This window comes from Ambystoma mexicanum, chromosome 9 (assembly GCF_040938575.1).
Source record: "Ambystoma mexicanum isolate Mex_15411 chromosome 9, UKY_AmexF1_1, whole genome shotgun sequence".
Lineage (NCBI taxonomy): Eukaryota > Metazoa > Chordata > Amphibia > Caudata > Ambystomatidae > Ambystoma > Ambystoma mexicanum.
The window spans coordinates 371,654,311-371,671,583 of NC_090931.1; the positions used below are offsets into that span (position 1 = coordinate 371,654,311).

The window sequence follows — 17,273 nt, forward strand, 5'->3', positions numbered from 1 at the left end:
AGTCCGTCTGCGAAGCGAACGGAGATATCACTATTTTTTTTGCATTACATTTTGGTCATTTTAAAAAAAAACTACTGGACGGATTTACACCAAATTTGCAAAAGCATGCTTTCGGGACCAAGCCCCCGCTCCTGCAGCAAATTTGGTGTAAATCAGTCCAGCGGTTTGGGCTGTAGGCGTGCGCAAAGTTTTTCCCATTATGTCTATGGGAAAAAACAAACGTTTTGGGACCCCCCCTATAACTTTGCCCCCCCCCCCCGGTCATACCTCTCCAAACTTTGCAAAAAGATTCAGAGTGGGCCATATACATTTTTTGCAAAGTTCGGTGAGGATTCGTCCAGAGGGAGCGAAGTTATAAGCCACCCAAAAAATGCTCTTCCTATGGAAACACCAACTTAACCATAACTACATGGACGCTACCGCGCCCATGTAATTCTCAGCTAAATTATATTTATGCTATTGCTTGAGTGTGCTCGAGCACCGTCCTAGAGTGCAATTAATGATGTTGTCCTGTGCTGTGGACACTTCATGGACACGTCCTCAGTGAGTCTGTTCGGCGAGCTCCATTATCTATAAACATAATGATTTTTCTCTGCACTGTTGAGTCATACTGAGGTTCAAAGGTCAAATTCCAAAGCACATAAAGCCTTGCCAACATGACCCAGCACCACAGCACGAGGGTGGGAGGAACAGGACCAGCTGAAGATGTGTCAGGACTGATGGAGGCCCATTTCGACATGTTGTTGGGGGCCCCCTTGCCTTGCAGCTGGGAAAAGCAGTCAGAGTCGCCAGTGCGGTGTTGAAATTATAATAAAGTCAAAAGAATTTAGCAAGGTCGTGACTGGCTACAGATTATCATGGGACAGGTCAGTAGTGGGCTGAAACACTAAATGTCCACTGAAAAGCTATTCATTGCTCTGACAGCATGGTGCTAATGTTGTGGAAATATGAATAAAAAAGCAACAAGGTGCTAAGAACATTACCTGAGATGGCAAGAGGGAGTTGACAGCTAGAGGACAGCAAAGGCAGTCTATAATGTGAATGCTACACACGTTTAAGTAATAAAACCTGTCCTGTGGGGACATTACCACTTCAGTTAATGCCCCGGGGCCCATAGTTATAGGCCTGACCAAAGTGAGGGCCTCAATGCAGGCATGGGGCATTACCTGAGTCAGTAATGCCCCCCCCCCCAGCTCGGACCGGGTTACACTACCTTTTTTTAAAAGTTTCATAACTTTAAAAAAAAAAAAGATGAAGATGCCCGCCTTGGATGGGGTTAGACTAAGTAGTCCCTTCTCACTTTCCATGTCGGCAAGTCGTGCAGCGGGACGTGCCAGGAACGGTAGTGTTACCGGCTCAGGAGAAGGAAAAAGAAGGTGAGTGGGATGGGGTCGGAGGGTGTGCAAGCTGTGTAACAGATGGAGGAGTGTGCGGGGGTGAGCACTTACCTCGTAAGCCAGTGGACAAGATGGCAGCCTTCCACATTGAGGAGGCTCGGGGTGGCGGGATTACCGTATGGTAATGAGCCCGCTCCAAGCCTCCTCATTGTCTGGGAAGCCTATGCCACGCCCCCCAAACCCCCCAGGTACTATTGTTCCCAATTAAAGGAGTATGTTTCTTTGTAATAAGACTGCCAACAAGTGACAGCTGCTTGGGGGCCCTCAGAGTCTTGGGTCCATTTCAACTGAAAAAGTTGAAAGACCCCGACAATGTCCCTGGATTGAAGTTAAACGTCCTTACGGAAACAGCAGTGGGTCTGTTCTGACCTCTGAGATAAGTTCATGTTGTCCCAGAGGGAGGCACCCCAGTCCAGTGTAGTCATGTGAGCAACAACACCAATGGCACTGCATTGAGTGTGTTGACCTACACACACATTTGTTTGTATTCCATTTAATCATCGTGCACACACGTCATGCATTTTTGTTGAATATGCTTAGAGCGAGTTTTTCCACACTCATGTTTTCATTATGTGCTTAAAGCCAGTAACATATGCGTGTCTCATGTGTTGCTTGCACATGGTCATTACGTGCCCAATTCACAAATCATTTTCATGCTCCTTGTACCTGGGCCTGAACACATGCTCACCCACCGTTATGTATCTTATCTTAACTTATCTTATCTTACTGACACTTATAGAGCAAAACATTCGCCCCAGGACATCTTGGCACTATAACAACAGGCACAGTTAGACAAGCAGTGAGGTAAATTCTTAAATCAAAAAGGTTTGCAAAAGGCAACGGAAGGAGAGATGATCCTTAGTAGCACGTAGAGGCTAAGGAAGAGAGTTCCACAGCTTAGCCGTGCCAATGGAAAAAGCACAGCCACCCACCCGGGTGAGCTGGGCACGAGGCACTTGAATGCTGATTAAGTCTTGAGATCATAGGGGATGATTGGGTACATAGGGGCAGAATTTTAGCTGCAAGTACTCTGCTCCCATGCTATAAAAAGCCAGGTGTACTATGCACATAGATTTCAATTGGACTCTTTGAATAACCGAAAGCCATTGCAACTGCCTCACGGCAGGAGAAATGTGAATGGGAAAAGGGGTCTGTGTTAACAGTGAAGCTGCTCCATTTTGCAGGATCTGGAGGTGGCACACCAAATTTAGTGGCTGTGCTAGGTATAGGGAATTGCAATAATCAATTACACTGAGCACTAAAGAAGCAACCGCTGGTGCACGTAACCGAGATGGAATAAAAACAAGCAACTTGCTCACGACCATGAGTTTATGGTGCCCAGATTGGCAGACACTATTTGTGCCTCAAGGGAGAGAGATAGGATGACCGTTTGACAACTAGATCGCTCACCATCGACACTGGTGCAGGAAAGGGTCCAAGAGAAGAGGGCCAGAAGGAGGGGGTCCATACAGAGAAAGCAGAAGGGGGTGCAATCACCAGAACTTCTGCCTTGTCCCCATTCAACTTTAACCAGTTATCGCTCATACAACAACCCATGGCCTCAAGGTAACCCCACAGATGAGACACTGGACAAGGCTGAGATAGGTCAAGCCGTAGAATTATCTGGATGTCATCAGCATACGAGTAGCACCGGAAGCCATGCAAGTGGACGAGTTTCACAAACGGTCGGATATATTTATTGAATAGAGTTGGAGACAAGGCAGTCCCCTGGTCGACCCCACAAGATAAAAGGAGCAAAGAAGAATAGAAAGGGGTAAGTGAAAGAGATTGATCCTGACCTGACAGAAAAGACTTGAACCAGAGCAGCACTTGCCAGGCTACCCCAGGCCCGGGCCAGGCGATCAATCAAGATGGAGTGGGCGATGGTATCAAAGGCAGCTGACAGGTCTAATAATATCAGTGACCCCACTCCACTTTGACCCGATAAACGGCTAGGTCATCTACAACAGATACAGCATGGTCTCCATGCCACGGCTGGGGTGGAAGCCAGATTGAAAAGAGTCAAAGAAGTGAGAAATTGATTGGGAAGCGGAGAGATTAAAGACTCCAACAGTTTCATGAGGAAAGGTAATAGGGAAATAGGGTGAAAATTAGCCAGGACAGAGGGGTCAAGTGAAGGTTTCTTTAAGAGAGGGATAACCAATGTGTGTTTAAGATAAAGAGGAATGGCACATGATAGGCAAGAGTGGTTGACTGCCTGGGCAACCCACAATGCAATAGATGGCATTCTATCTTTACAGATTACCAGTGGGATAGAATCAAGAGGGGATGCAGATTTTAATTTGGCAGCAGCCAACAGAATATCCTGTGATGGAAAAGAGGGAAATAACGACCAGGAGCTAGCCGGAACAGACACTGAAAGAGCGAAACCATATCTGCCAGTCTTTAAGTCGAACAGGCCAATTCGACCACGAATAGATGCAATTTTGCTGTTAAAAAAAGCAGTTAAAGAATCACATAGCCCCTGGGAAGGAGTGATCCCAACCTGATCAGTAGGGGGAGAGGATATCAAAAACTTAACCTCAAATAGTTCTCTGGGCTGATGAGAGCTGATTCCAGTTTACTTGAGTAAAACCTCTTTTTTGTTGCATTTATAGCCTTAAGGTATGCCTCAGTGGCCGAGCACAGTAGCATATGATCATCCTGATAGTACGACTTCCTCCACTTCCACTCTGCCTGTTTCTGTTTTAGCCTCAATTATTTAAATTCCTCATCATAACAGGGTTCCGAATGGTGGCCTCGCTGTTTGCCGAGTTTTATGGGTGCTAGACAGTCAGGGGTTGAGGAGAACACTAGAGCAAGGGAAGATAGCTCCATGAGCTGCAATGCAGTGCAGCAGGTGGCAATCTTCTCCACCACCTCAGCTGTAGTGACCGAGAGCCATTTCCTTTTCCAAGTCTTTGGCTTTGGATGGGCTGCAACTTCAGTCTCAGCCTCAATTACAAAAGGAAACAAAAAATGATCTGACCATTTCAACTCCAGTGCTGGATAAACAGTAACCAGCATAGGAGATGAAAAATGAAGTCTTGTCTGCTCCCCATTTGATGGGGTGGCCCAGCAACATGTTGCTGAAGGCCAAGATCCATCAAAGCAGACACGAACTGGGCAGTAGATCGATTTTATCCCTATTAAGTTTTAAATTGAAGTTGCCCGCTATGACCAGCCCAGTATATTTAAGCTGGAGCTCGGCGGCGAGTTCAAGAAAGGTGTTACAGAAAGTTGAGTCATAGCAGGGAGGCCTACATATAATTAAAACCAAACAGAAGCAGAAGCCAACAAGGCTTCCATTTTAAGTGTATGATCAAGCGGCATTGCGCTGGCCGACAAGGTAGATTTGTGTACCAGGGCAATATCGCCTCCAGGATGGGTGGAAACCCAATTTATGCGGATAATATTTTAATTTGCTGGAAGGGCCTACACTACCTTAGGGGCTGAATGATCGCATAACCAAGTCTCTGTGATGCATGCCACATCTGGAGAATAGTCAGAGAAAAGATCATAATATGCGAACAAATGTATAAATCAGGTGACCCGTTGGGGCGGATGGACTCACCCTAACATGTAGACAGGGCTAGCACTAGGATTTGCGAGACCACGGACTGCAAAACATGTGTGGAGCCCCTCTATTTGTATCACAGAAAATTATGTCACAAAATTAGTCATTTAATATCCGTGGGGATCAAATAAACCGACGTCTGTCCTCTGACTCTTTTTGGGAAAGACTTTTAGCAGGCATTGAAATAGGTTTGACTATTGACGTTTTGAAGGTTCTTCGAGTTTAAGGTTTTATAACTCAAAATGAATGTATTTTAGTTTCTATTGTTTTGCTGTATTGCTTCTTGTTTTATTCAGTTTAAATGTATGTATGTGTGAAAAGACACAAGTTTCGGCTCTATCAAAATAAAAAAAATTGAAAAAGAAATTATGTTCAGTGTCTGATTTTAACTGTTAATATTACGGTTGTAGCAATATCAGGAGTGAAGCTTATTTTGGAATAGCCGACCGAGTGAGCTGAATCATTTGTAGAGATGGTGACCTCAAAAGAAAGTACTGGCACGAGAAAGAGCAGGATAAAGACTAATGAAGATCAATGGTAAGCAATCCAAATATACCTAATGTGGCTGCGTGTTCCAAGGATGTAAGGGCAGGGATTGGCTCGGGTCCAGACAGGGCAGAGTGATTTTACTGCAGGATAGTGCAATCGTAACAAAGCCTATTTACCGGAAAGGTACTGAGGCAGTTAGAGCAAGCAATTCTGCAAGTCTTCAAATGTCATCAATAGGGCTCAAGTGCAGAAAAAAGTGTGGGAGATCATTAACATATGCACAGAGACTGAATGTATCCAAAAGTGAAATACACAAATTTAATTCAACAGGCCTTTCCTAATAGAAGAAAATTAAAAATAGATATGAGCCTTGTCTTTCACAAAATGAATCGTCAAAACCCAGAATAAAATCAGCTAGAAAAGCTTTTCCTAGAACACTGCTGGCAAAGTATAAAAGATGTGCACCCTTTTAACCCAAAAATCTATATTGAAATATTCTATGGAAAGCAAAATACCAATACAAGACGTATGCTTTGAAGACACTTGCATGTGGTTTTGTGGGTTCAAATCCTGGTGGGTGAAAAACTTGAGCAAACAAGCTTTTATGCAAGTTGGCCTAAAAAAAAAAAAACAAGGGGATGGAGGCAGGGCTATATAAAAAGTGGCCAGATTCTGTTAACCCACATATAATCTCATCTTGTACCCTGTAAATCAGCACAGGGCCATGTAGAACATCTTCATTCCAGCAACCTCTCTTCCCACATCCATGGACCTGGTAAATCATCACAACAAATGTGCCCTCTGATCCTTTCTCCTCCTCACCACGACCTTTGTCTTTCAACAATACTCTGTTTTATAGATCGGACTTGCAAAGTACACACATCATATTTAAAGTACTGCAGCAGTATAGGAATCCTCATAGTATTATGTTAAACAAAAAGTACACATGTTGCACTATTTTCACCCCATCTTGAAGACTACAAATACCAGAATGCAATTCCACAAAAGTATAAGAAATGGCTTGCGGGCTGACTTTCTTGACTTAAGCATAACAAAAAACAATGTGAACAGGGACAACTTAAGCACTTTTGGGGCCCTGTGCACAGACATCTTTGGGGCCCCCCTCCTCCAAACCAAAGGAATTAAGGGATCAAGAATACTGGTTGCGTCCCCCAATCCCAACCCGTCAAGCTCACAACCGATAGGTTGATATGCTGTCTCGCAGCATAATTAGCACGTTTACTCCATTTAAGTCCCCGTGCCCTCTTCATTCTTACTCTAATCAGAATGATAAACAAGTAGCACTTGAAGACCAACATTAGCAGTCTACAAAGGGGTTACTATTCTAGTACATACAGGATACTTTTTTATCAATAACGTCCAGGAAGGTAGATGTAGTATTAATGCAGGGCCATATGTAAAAGGTACATGTAACCCATAATAGAGAGAGAATTCACATTAGCTGTCTCACAGAATGCAAAAGTGCTCATGCATGGATAGAGACCATCAATTGGAAGGAAGAAGAATGCTACACATACCGTAGCATGGATAGTGGAGGCAGATTAGAAGCTACCAGGAAGGTGTCTTTATCTAGACAGACTGAGATTAGAAGTGGGATATGGTTTTCAAATAGTGTTGCCATTAGATATCAAAGGAACAAATGGCTGCGGTGTGGGATATAAATATGATCACTATTAACACAGTGAAACCATGAATAAGGCTTTTATGAAGATCATAACATGAGAAGGAAACTACTCAGAAGGGCTGACAATTTTGAAAGGTTTAGGGACTGGCAATATGGAGAGGTTAGGCAATACAAGATTAAATGAGATGCCCAGGATCACACATTGGTTAAGGGGTGAAGCTGGGATTTGTGCCAACTGTGCAATTTCTGCATTCGAACTCTTTCATTTCCAGTTCTTCCCATGAACTAAAACATACTCATTTTATTTAAAAATGGACTTGGAAAGTACACAAACCACGTAATCAAACATAACCATTTTTAAACAAAATATTATAGAAGGGTGTTATGCAAAATGGGAATGATTCTAGCCTCATTCCCTCCATCATCAGGGGAAGTATATAAGAACCAGCCTACCAATTGATGTGATTGAACACATTTAATCTGGGTTTGTCTTGTGTATTTTAAAGCTTTAAATACTCCCAAAACAATGTCCTGTGACATTTTCATTTATAAACGTGCATAAAAAAAAGCATGCAACATATGGTCCACTCTCTTCTGTCTAACAACCCTTCCACCCAAATGCCCTACATAAGAAGAAAGATCAAGTAATGGGCTAAACGATACCAGCAGCATGTAAGAAGGCAAACCTCACAGAAGACAGCACAGTAATGTAAGATATATTAGATGATTTGACCAGGATCACTGTATCGTCTGCTGGCAAATCCAGGATACAAACATGAATGCTGTTGTTCCATAGTCTTGAATTTGGATACTTATTCACCTCTTGGACTAACAGTTTATGCCATTGTTGGAGGCGATTGCCTAGGGTTTTCAACACCCCATGAACAAACCAATTTCTAGACCTTCACCATACGGATGATATGTTAGTTTTTATAGAAACCCCTATCTGGTACAGGTACATTGCTGAAACCAAGTACATATGCAGGCAGGTTTATAAACTTCAGACATAGGAAAGGCTCAACTAGCCTTGCTGGAATGTGATATTCTAATTTTTCATATAAACACATATCTCTGCAATGGGTGCTTCACACACTGAGCTAACTTGTAAACCGCTGTTGCACTCAATTTATCAATATGCATTTCACCATTGCCTATTGCCCATGATCAACATAATTCCCACTGGAAGGAAAGAATGCTACAGAGGTGTGCCATAAGGAACACACAAACTATGTATATCACAGTGAACACAGAAAGCAATACATGATGAATGGATCAAGGCAGAATGCACTTGCCAAAAGAGAAAGGCAATTGGTTTAGAGCCTCTGCAGCACCCCATAAAATATCCAGACGTATGCTATTTGAGACTGGTGAACAATGGAACCTTACTTCTTCCGATCAGCTAGCCTTGTGGGGCCCCCTCCAAGGTGGGGGGCCCTGGGCAAGTGCCCCTTTTGCCCTCCCATAAAAAAAGTCTCTGAATGTGAAATGGTAACCTTTTGCATCGTTTTCGCAAACACATGCTTTATATGATGTGAGTGAAATGTGACATTCTCCTCTGCCCCCAAAAAATGTATTTTAACACACTAAATGCGGACATATGAATAGTATCGATATAGTGCCCAACTCTTTTTTTTTAACATATGTTAATTGTCTTCAAAGAAGAGAGGTTTGGGCGGCAACCCGTTGTTCTGTATATGTAAAATGCCCTTTTTCAACCCCTTATCCAAAACAAAGGTTCTTAAATGGACTATTACTTTAAACAAAGAATGTGATAAGCCCTAACTGTGAGGCCCCGCGGGTCTGATGGGCTGCTGGGGAGGTGAGCAGAGGGAGGTATTTGTCTCTAGAAGCGTGTCACAGGGGGCTGGGAGTTGACAGCACAGCCTCGCTAAATCAGGCACCAAAAAAGCCCTGTGGCCCAAACCTTGTTACTTCTTATACTCACACCAGCAGGTAGCTGCAGGGCCCCCAAGAGCACGGGGCCCGGGGCAATACCACAGACTGCCCATGTCTCGGGCCAGCTCTGCACGTAGGCTTGCATGCGTACATGACCGGAACCACAGCGAGGTAGAGCGAGGCAGAGACGCCCAGCTCAATGGCGACTAACCTTGAGGACAGGCATGGGTTGCACCTGCGGAGTGGACTTGCTGCCAGGCTAGATTCAGCAATGTAGTTCTGTGGTGGATTGCACAGGAAGTGAAAAGAGAGGCTCACGCGAGAAATTATAGTGGCCTTGGTGTGGCCAGGAGGTGTTTACTGAATGGTTGGAGATGCTGTACATGGCCTCAGAGACATTACGCATTTGAGAAGCCCTAGCTTGTTGGTGTTAAGTCTCTGAAGGGCCCTGGCTTGAGCTCGGCTGTACTAGTTAGAGAGTGTGTTTATTTATGTATTCTGCATTGGTAAGGTACTTATACATCAAGTAAATTGTGTTTCAAAGCGCCCACAGGGCAACAGGGAGGGAATATGGGAATGAAAATCAAATATAACAATGAAAGAAAAGGCGGACCTACTAGGCCATGTGAACATTCAGAACGTGCAAGTGCAGAGGAGAGGGAAGGGATGAGGGTTGAGGGGATAAGTGCAAGATGTACCAGGAGGGAAGTGCTAGTAAGTGAGCAGCTGGAAGTGCCTAGGTGAGTGGTCAGCTGTCAATAAATAAGTAAGAGCTGGCCTATGGCATAAGCTAGTGGGTGCCAATGCAAGTGCTGGGAGTGGGCAGAGGCTTAAGGCGATTGGGTGTGGGAGGCCAGGGCCCAGGTGGACACATAAGGGCCCTGGTCACCAATTTCAGCAACTGTGGGGTTTAGCACAGGAGAGGGGGAGGGAGGGAGGAGGTGAAAAGGAAAGTCTTGAGGAGCTTCTGGAATTTGAGGAGGTCCGGCTCAAGACAAAGAGGAGGGCGGAGGATGTTCCATAGTAGGGAACCTGCTGAGGAAAGAGATCAGCCCCCAGTTCGCTGTTTAGCGAAGCGCTTTGCACACAGAGAGTTGGTGCCGGAGGAGCGTAGATATCTAGAGAAAGAGTATTTATTGAGAGCAAGTTGTAGATAGTGATCCCTGGCCCTAGATAGCCTTATGGATGATGCAGATGGATTTGAATTTGATCCATGCAGCAACCGGGAGCCAGTGGAGAGTTTTTAGGGCTGGAGAGATGCAGTCCCTGGGCTTGAGGCCAATGATAATTCCTGCAGCTCTATTCTGGATTAGCTGGAGGGGTCATCCGACGAAGAGGGTAGTTTAAGGAAAAGGCTATTGCAGTAGTCTAGCCTAGAGAGAATCAGAACTCCAGGGACATTGAGCTTCTGGGAGAAAGTGAGGACAGGAAGAAAACCTTTGAGGAGGTAGAGTTGAAAGTAGACCTTCTTGGTCAGGTCCAGAATGTGTGGGAGGATATAAGAAGATGCTACGAGTGAGGAAGGCAACTGTCCATCCAAGGGATGGAAGCATGGGTTGTGGGTGGCCTGAGTTGGTGGAGTGCGAGTGGGGCCACCAGCGAGGCACACTGTCTGTTATTGGGCGGAAGGGACAACTTATTTTTGTTTCATGGAGGACAACTCGGGTGCTAGAGATTCTGGCTCTGATTGGAAGTCAGTTCCTTTCAGAAAGAAGTGCAGGAGACTGGATGTAATGAGGAGCAGGTCTCCTGTGGATAGGCTGGTTGATAGTGACAGTGGCTCTGCTGTTCCTTCGAGATACATAGTGTTGGAGCATGGGGAGGTAGTGCCTCTTCATCCATAAGGGGTGCAGGGTGCAAGAGGTTGTGTTGAGGAAGATGTGGATGGTGGTATTTCTGGTGTGCTGTCTGGGAGTGGAGTTAGTACGCATAAGGAGAGGGATTTTTTGGTTTTAGGGCACGTGTGCTGTGGAAGGTCAGAATTTCTGGAAGGTGTGCTCAATTGAGATTCTGGAATCTGTGCAGATGAGGGTTCGGGCACCTTGGTTTGTATGTAAGGTGGGTAGGGGTAAGTCTTTGCTTTGCTGCAAGAATTTTGATCAAAAGGTGAAGGTGCTGCGCTTGTATAAAGTCGTGGGGATTCCGGTATTGTGTACTAGGCTCCCTGCATGTATAGCAAGAAGTAAGGTAGTGATCTATGGACTACCGGCCAGTACTGATTTGGAGCTTAAGCATGATAAAGTGGAAGGAGTGCGGTGGATGGGTATAAGGAATGTCAAAGGGGTAGTGCACTCGACTACTATGTTGGTGATGTTTCAGTCTATGGAGGTGCCGCAGTTTGTGAGCATTGGTTATGAAAGGTTTCAGGTGGCAGAATATGTGCTCCCTCCTCACCCTCACCCCCCACCCCCTTCTCCGCATTGAGGGGTTTTTGGTGTCCGCGTTTGGTCATGTAGCCAATGTCCGCAGGGGTGTGCAGAGTTGTGCGAAATGTGGCAGTGGACACGATATCAAGGAGTGTCTAAGTGAGATGCCGCCTGTATGTAGGAACTGTGGTAGGGCTCACAGTGTTATGCATACGAAATCCTCTGTGTATATTCGTGAGGGCCAGATGCTACCACTGAAAGTGTCTCACAATTTGCTGTATCCAGAGGCAGAGGAGCAGAGACATGTTCCATTTGTCAGTGAGGATTGTGCTTGGCAGGATTGTCCAGCTCTGAGTGGGTTTTTCCTGCTTCGGATGTTTCTAAGGAGCGGGCAGTGCAGACAGATGTAGTGAGGGATGCTTTGGTACTGACAAAGGAGACGTGTTTGCTGTTTATGATTGATGTTATTAATGGTTCCTTTCAAAATCAGAGTAAAACTGAACAAATTATGATAATTGATAAGGCGGCTGAGAAGTTTCGGGACATAGTTGGTTTCTCGAGGGGTTATGTGAATGAGATCTTGAGTAGGGGGACTTTGTGATGTGAGGTGATTTCATTGTGGTGTGGGTTCAGTGGTAGTGGCAGTTTGTTTTTTTGTTGGGAGGTTTAGTTTGTTCCAATATGTGTGTGGCTTTGGGGAGCATCATCTATTTAGATGGAAAGCGCCGACTCCAGATGTTTAGGAGCCACCAGAAGAAGAAGAAGAAGAAGAAGAAGAAGAAGAAGAAGAAGAAGAAGAAGAAGCGAGCATGGGCGGATGACGTGGCTCATCACCGCTCGCTTAAATAAAGAAGTCTGCCCACGTGAGTGAGCGAGGGGACGTCTCCAGCCAAGCGACGCAAGTTACTATCGCTCCATGTCAGTTATCAAGACCGTGATGATTGTGTATGTTACCCCGAGAATCAAACACCCATCATTGTTCCAGTACACCTTTTGCTTTCATGAGATTTGTAGTACATACTCGTCTCACGGTTTCCTTCTGTGCTAATACTAGTAATCCTTGTTGCACATTTACACTTTATTATGAGAGTACACCCCAAAGTGCTCCCAGGTGTGTCACAGGGCTTGGTGATGCCCATGGGACAAAGATTTGGTGACAGCCCCTTACTAATTTTCGCACTGGCCCAATGGTGCAACCAAAAGGGACGTGACACCTCTCCCTTGAGCTCAGGGATGGAGGAGACCACATTTGGTTTGTTATCATGACTGCAAATAAAAGAAAGCAAAGCCATGTTCCAGCCAATAATCGAAGGACAGGCTACTAGCTGCATATAATTATCAATCAATTAAGAACATTGGACACTTTTAAAAACCAATAACTAGTTCCCAGGTGGGATTGGAATTCAATCTTTGTGTCTCTATGATAATGGAAAAGATGACCAAAAAACCCACAAGGCACCACATAGATTTAGCAAAACCCATATGGTACTGGTTGGTTGGGGTTTCCACCAAGAGAAAATGAGGTCCAGTCCCTTCAGCAGTGGCTCACCCGAGAGCCACAAGTATGTCACCATCAGGTGACACACATAGGTGTCTGCACATCTCATGGATTGATATCAAGAGAGTACAAGGCTGATTTTAATGCATCACCTGAATTTCCTTTTTAAACCCATATCCTTCAATTGGACCCGGTAGAAACCATTTCCTCAATGTTAACTGGAGGTTTACTGGCATGAGCCGCTCGCAGCTGACATGGAGCCACTGTCACAGGTTTATTACGTAAAGGCAGTGCGCCCTGTTGGAATTTCCACTTTATTATTTTCAAACAGTTCCTAATGGTTCCCGTTGCTGAGTGTGGGGTTTTTGGAGTTTTAGTGGCGATTCTTTGCCATCCCGGTGCACTCCACTCCCATTCCTCTCTCTGGCCAGACATCTGCAGACAGTGCTATGAAAGCTCCGCTCTTTCCCCTGCTAATCACTGCCCTTCTTATCTTCACTCCTCTTCACTCTTCCTTCCCACACTCCCCTCTTTCCCTCACCCTCTCGCTCCTCGTTGCCTCACTCCCCACAGACCTTCTTTACAAAGCCTAAACTAGTGGCTTTCCTTGCGCTAGTTAGTATTCAGCTGTGGGGCGTCAGAGCCTGTGATTCAGAAACAAACGGAAAGGTGGGCTCAGCAAAATGTTTGATAGAAATTCACCCCCCCAACCTTCCTGCTTGGCTCCCAGTGCCCCCGCCCATGCTTTAGCCACACTCTCTTTTTAGAGCCACCCTCGACTCCTCCTCCTTCATAAAACACTGAGTTAAACTCATACAACAGCACGAAAATAACAACCAGTCACTCCTCCCCCACACAGACCGCTTAAAAGGAAAGGAGAGAAACCGAGAATGAGACGGGCCAAGACGGGGAGAGAGTGAGAATAGGAGAGTCGGAGAGACTGAAAGTAACAGAGGCTGACACTGACAGAAAGAGACTAGCAGGGCTGATACTGACACTGACTGTGATAGAGCTATTGATTCTGACAGTGACGGAAACTAAGGAGAAATGAAAGTGTCTGATACAGACAGGGGGGACTGACAGAGATTGATACTGAGCAAGACTGGCAGTGACAATGAGAGACTGAGGCATGCACTGGGAGACACTGATCCTGAGAGAGAATGATACAGAGACTGCTACTAAAAGATAAATGCGAGACACTCTCACTGACACTGAGAAAGACTGACACAGAAATACCCCGACAGATATGGACATTGACAATGAGACTAGCAAAGACTGACACAGACACTGACAGATACTGATGCGGAGAGAAACTGACAGACACTGATACTGACAAAAAGAGAATGACAAAGACTGATGCTGACATACATTGACACTGGCATAAAGACTGGCAGAGACTCATGCTGACACTGAGAGGAACCGACAGAGACTTTGACTGGGACTGCCAGAGTGACTGACAATGACAGAGGCTGACAGAGAAAGACACTGGCAGAGACTGGCAACGATTGACTGACACTGACAGAGACTGACAATTTCAGTGAGAGGCTAACAGAGAAATACTAAAAGAAACTGACACTTGGTGGGACATACAATGACAGGGACTGACATCAACAGGGAATGACAGAGGCTGACACTGAGAGACACTAACACAGATGCAGACTGACACTGTGAGAGACTGAAACTGACACCAAAGAAGAGCCACTGGCAGTGCCTGACATGGACAGAGAGAGAGAGACTGACACTGTCATGGAATATCAGCGAGAGATGCGTACACTGCAAAAGACTTACAGAGACTTACACTGTCTAAGAAACACTGACATAGAGAGTACTAGTATACTCTACTCGTAGGAATGAAGCCCCTAGAGTCGACATAATGCTGAAAAATGCCAAGAACCTACCAGCGCAGGGAAGGTTCTTGCTAAAAAGATATTGTCGATTTACGTTGATTCCTCTAATATCATTCTATAGAATTATAGTTATTCCCATTCTGACAAACAGATCTGAAACGTCCTTCTTGTTATTGGAGGACATTTGGTCCCGATTAGAAGGGGCGTTTTGGAAAGCTGTCCTGAAGCTCCCTAGAAGTATACCTATCCAGTTAGTAAGAAGAGAACTTGCACTGACGTCAATCACAGCAATCACAAGCTGGAAATCAATCCCGTTCTACCGAAAATGCCTGGAGGACAATCCGACTGGAGGCTTTGAGGTTCCAAAAAAGGCAATGAATGATCCAAGCAAAATAATCTTACAAGAGTGGAAATGCATTTGCCAAGCTATTAATCAACATCTAAATGAATCAGTTGATTCCCTGATGAGAGATCCTTCCAGAGTTAAGAGAAAATTGTATATCAGCGATTGGATCGAAACTCAGGAAGCAGCTCATCAGTTTAAACATTATGAAGACTTCTGGAGTGGTGCTCGGAAATTGAATCTGCCGCGGGCATATGTGCAAATATTCCCTAACTGGTTTTTGAGATCCCAGATTATGTGTTTCTGTTTAAATATTCTCCTGACTAGACAATTGCTGAGCAAAAGAAAAGATCAATCAAAAGACATTACATGTAGACTGTGTCAAGAGAAAGACTCAGAGGAATCTTTGAAGCATCTAACCCTGAGCTGCCGTAAATTGACACCGGAAAGAGACCTTTACCTGGGTGAAGTGATATCAAAATATAGGGCCAAGTCGCTTGATGAATGGTGGAAAATTCGAGTTGAAGGAGAGAAAACTCACATCAGTTTAGCATTGACGAAATTTGTGTTGGCCATTTTTGATAAGATAGAAGCAGTAGCTCCAACCGAAGAAAGACTTGTTTGAACGGTGGAGCTGAAGTTGAACCTATCATAAAATTGATCTGGATATGTAAATATTTTTTTATGATGTGTATGCATGATGTTTTTTATTTTAGGGAAGTGAATTGGCTAGAGGTTTTCTAAATTGTAAACCGTTTGAGCCAAATAAAAAAAATAAAAAAGTGAAAATGGATGCAGAAAAGAGTTAATCAGGTTCACAGGAACTGACTGGAGATAGGCAAGAAAATGTAAAACTCATGGATCGTGTGATGCAAGCGGAAGTTGACCTGTTCCAGCGCAGTGTAAAAACGCGCAAGAGAAAGAGATTGGTATTTTGAAAGCAAACCGCTTTGAATATGCACGCAAAATGCAGACTGCACAAAATGAAAATAAGTCAAGTCGGAATGAAATCAGGGAATTGAACGATCAATCAATGGCCCAAAGCTGTCATGGTCATGAAGTCAGGGGCACAGGCATGCAGGGGTTGCATGAACAGGAGAGCTGGGTGGACACTGTCCTGGCACCTTTGGAGCCAGCCTCATGAACAAAAGTAAACAAGAACTTCCATTTAATACTAAAAGACTTTTATTATGAAATTAGCACTTCAGATGCATTAACCTTGAACATTCCATCCATTAAGCAGGATGCATTGACCTTGAACATTCCATCCATTAAGCAGCCCCAGGTGTATTCTTGGGTGTGGATGCTAATGGATTACTTCTCTAGGAGTGGCAGGGTGTGGCTGGTAAGCCGGCCCTAATGGGTGTGCCCACGATCTCAGCTATATAAGCTGGCCCGATCCTCAAGACAGATGCTTTGTGTTATTTTGCACTTGCAAGCAGCGTAACGCTCACCATCGCCTGAGGTCAGACTTACCTTTGAAGATCCTGCTTCCTGGACATCCTGCTTCCTGCCAGCATACTTACCAACTGGGGGAATCTGTTCTTACCTGTACATCTCTTCAGCAAACCAAGTATTCATCTTTACACTTTCCGGAACGCCGAAATCTTCATCTTGGCACTGTAGCACGACATTCTCCATCGTCGACAGCAGCGCCTGCAAGGAAAAACAGAAGACAAGGTTAGACATCGGAAAAACAGTCCGTTTAAGGTTGCGCTTCGCCATACTTCGCGCTTTCCCTTAAACCATCACTTACCTGCTGTCGAGCATTGCGGTTGCATCCATCTTCCATTCGGCCTTGTCTCGCGTCTAACAGCTGCATTGAGGGTGCATTTCCATCTAAGGGAAGAAAACAGAAGAGAGACATTATTGCAGGCATAAATAGGAGCAACATAAACAGACATTAAGGAGAATGAACAGCATCACAAGAGCTCAAGAAAGACTTACCAGTCATAAGGAGAAGCATAGTCGCAGCTGGACTGGACTAATCCTTATCAGGGATCAGTGAAGGAACTGGACCCCATTCGACACGCCCCTGCTAGAAGTAGCAGGACGGAGAGCTTATCTTCCATAATTCACAGGTGAGCTTTATGGGCCGGCATATGCTCACAGAAACCGTTCTGTGGGGTGAAGGGTTTGAGAGGTACAACAATCACAGATTGACACACTCACACACTCTTATCTCCACGCAGGAGCAGTATCACCACATACCACC

The 17,273-nt window shown here is 44.9% G+C and overlaps 1 long non-coding RNA gene across 1 annotated transcript in view; it reads left to right on the plus strand.

The window, feature by feature from the left end:
* Positions 1-17,273, plus strand: part of LOC138489642 (uncharacterized) — a 418,884-nt gene that overhangs the window by 78,417 nt on the left and 323,194 nt on the right. The window contains exon 2 of the long non-coding RNA XR_011274847.1: positions 5,385-5,511. This is a non-coding gene — a long non-coding RNA (uncharacterized lncRNA). The remainder of the gene's footprint in view (positions 1-5,384; positions 5,512-17,273) is intronic.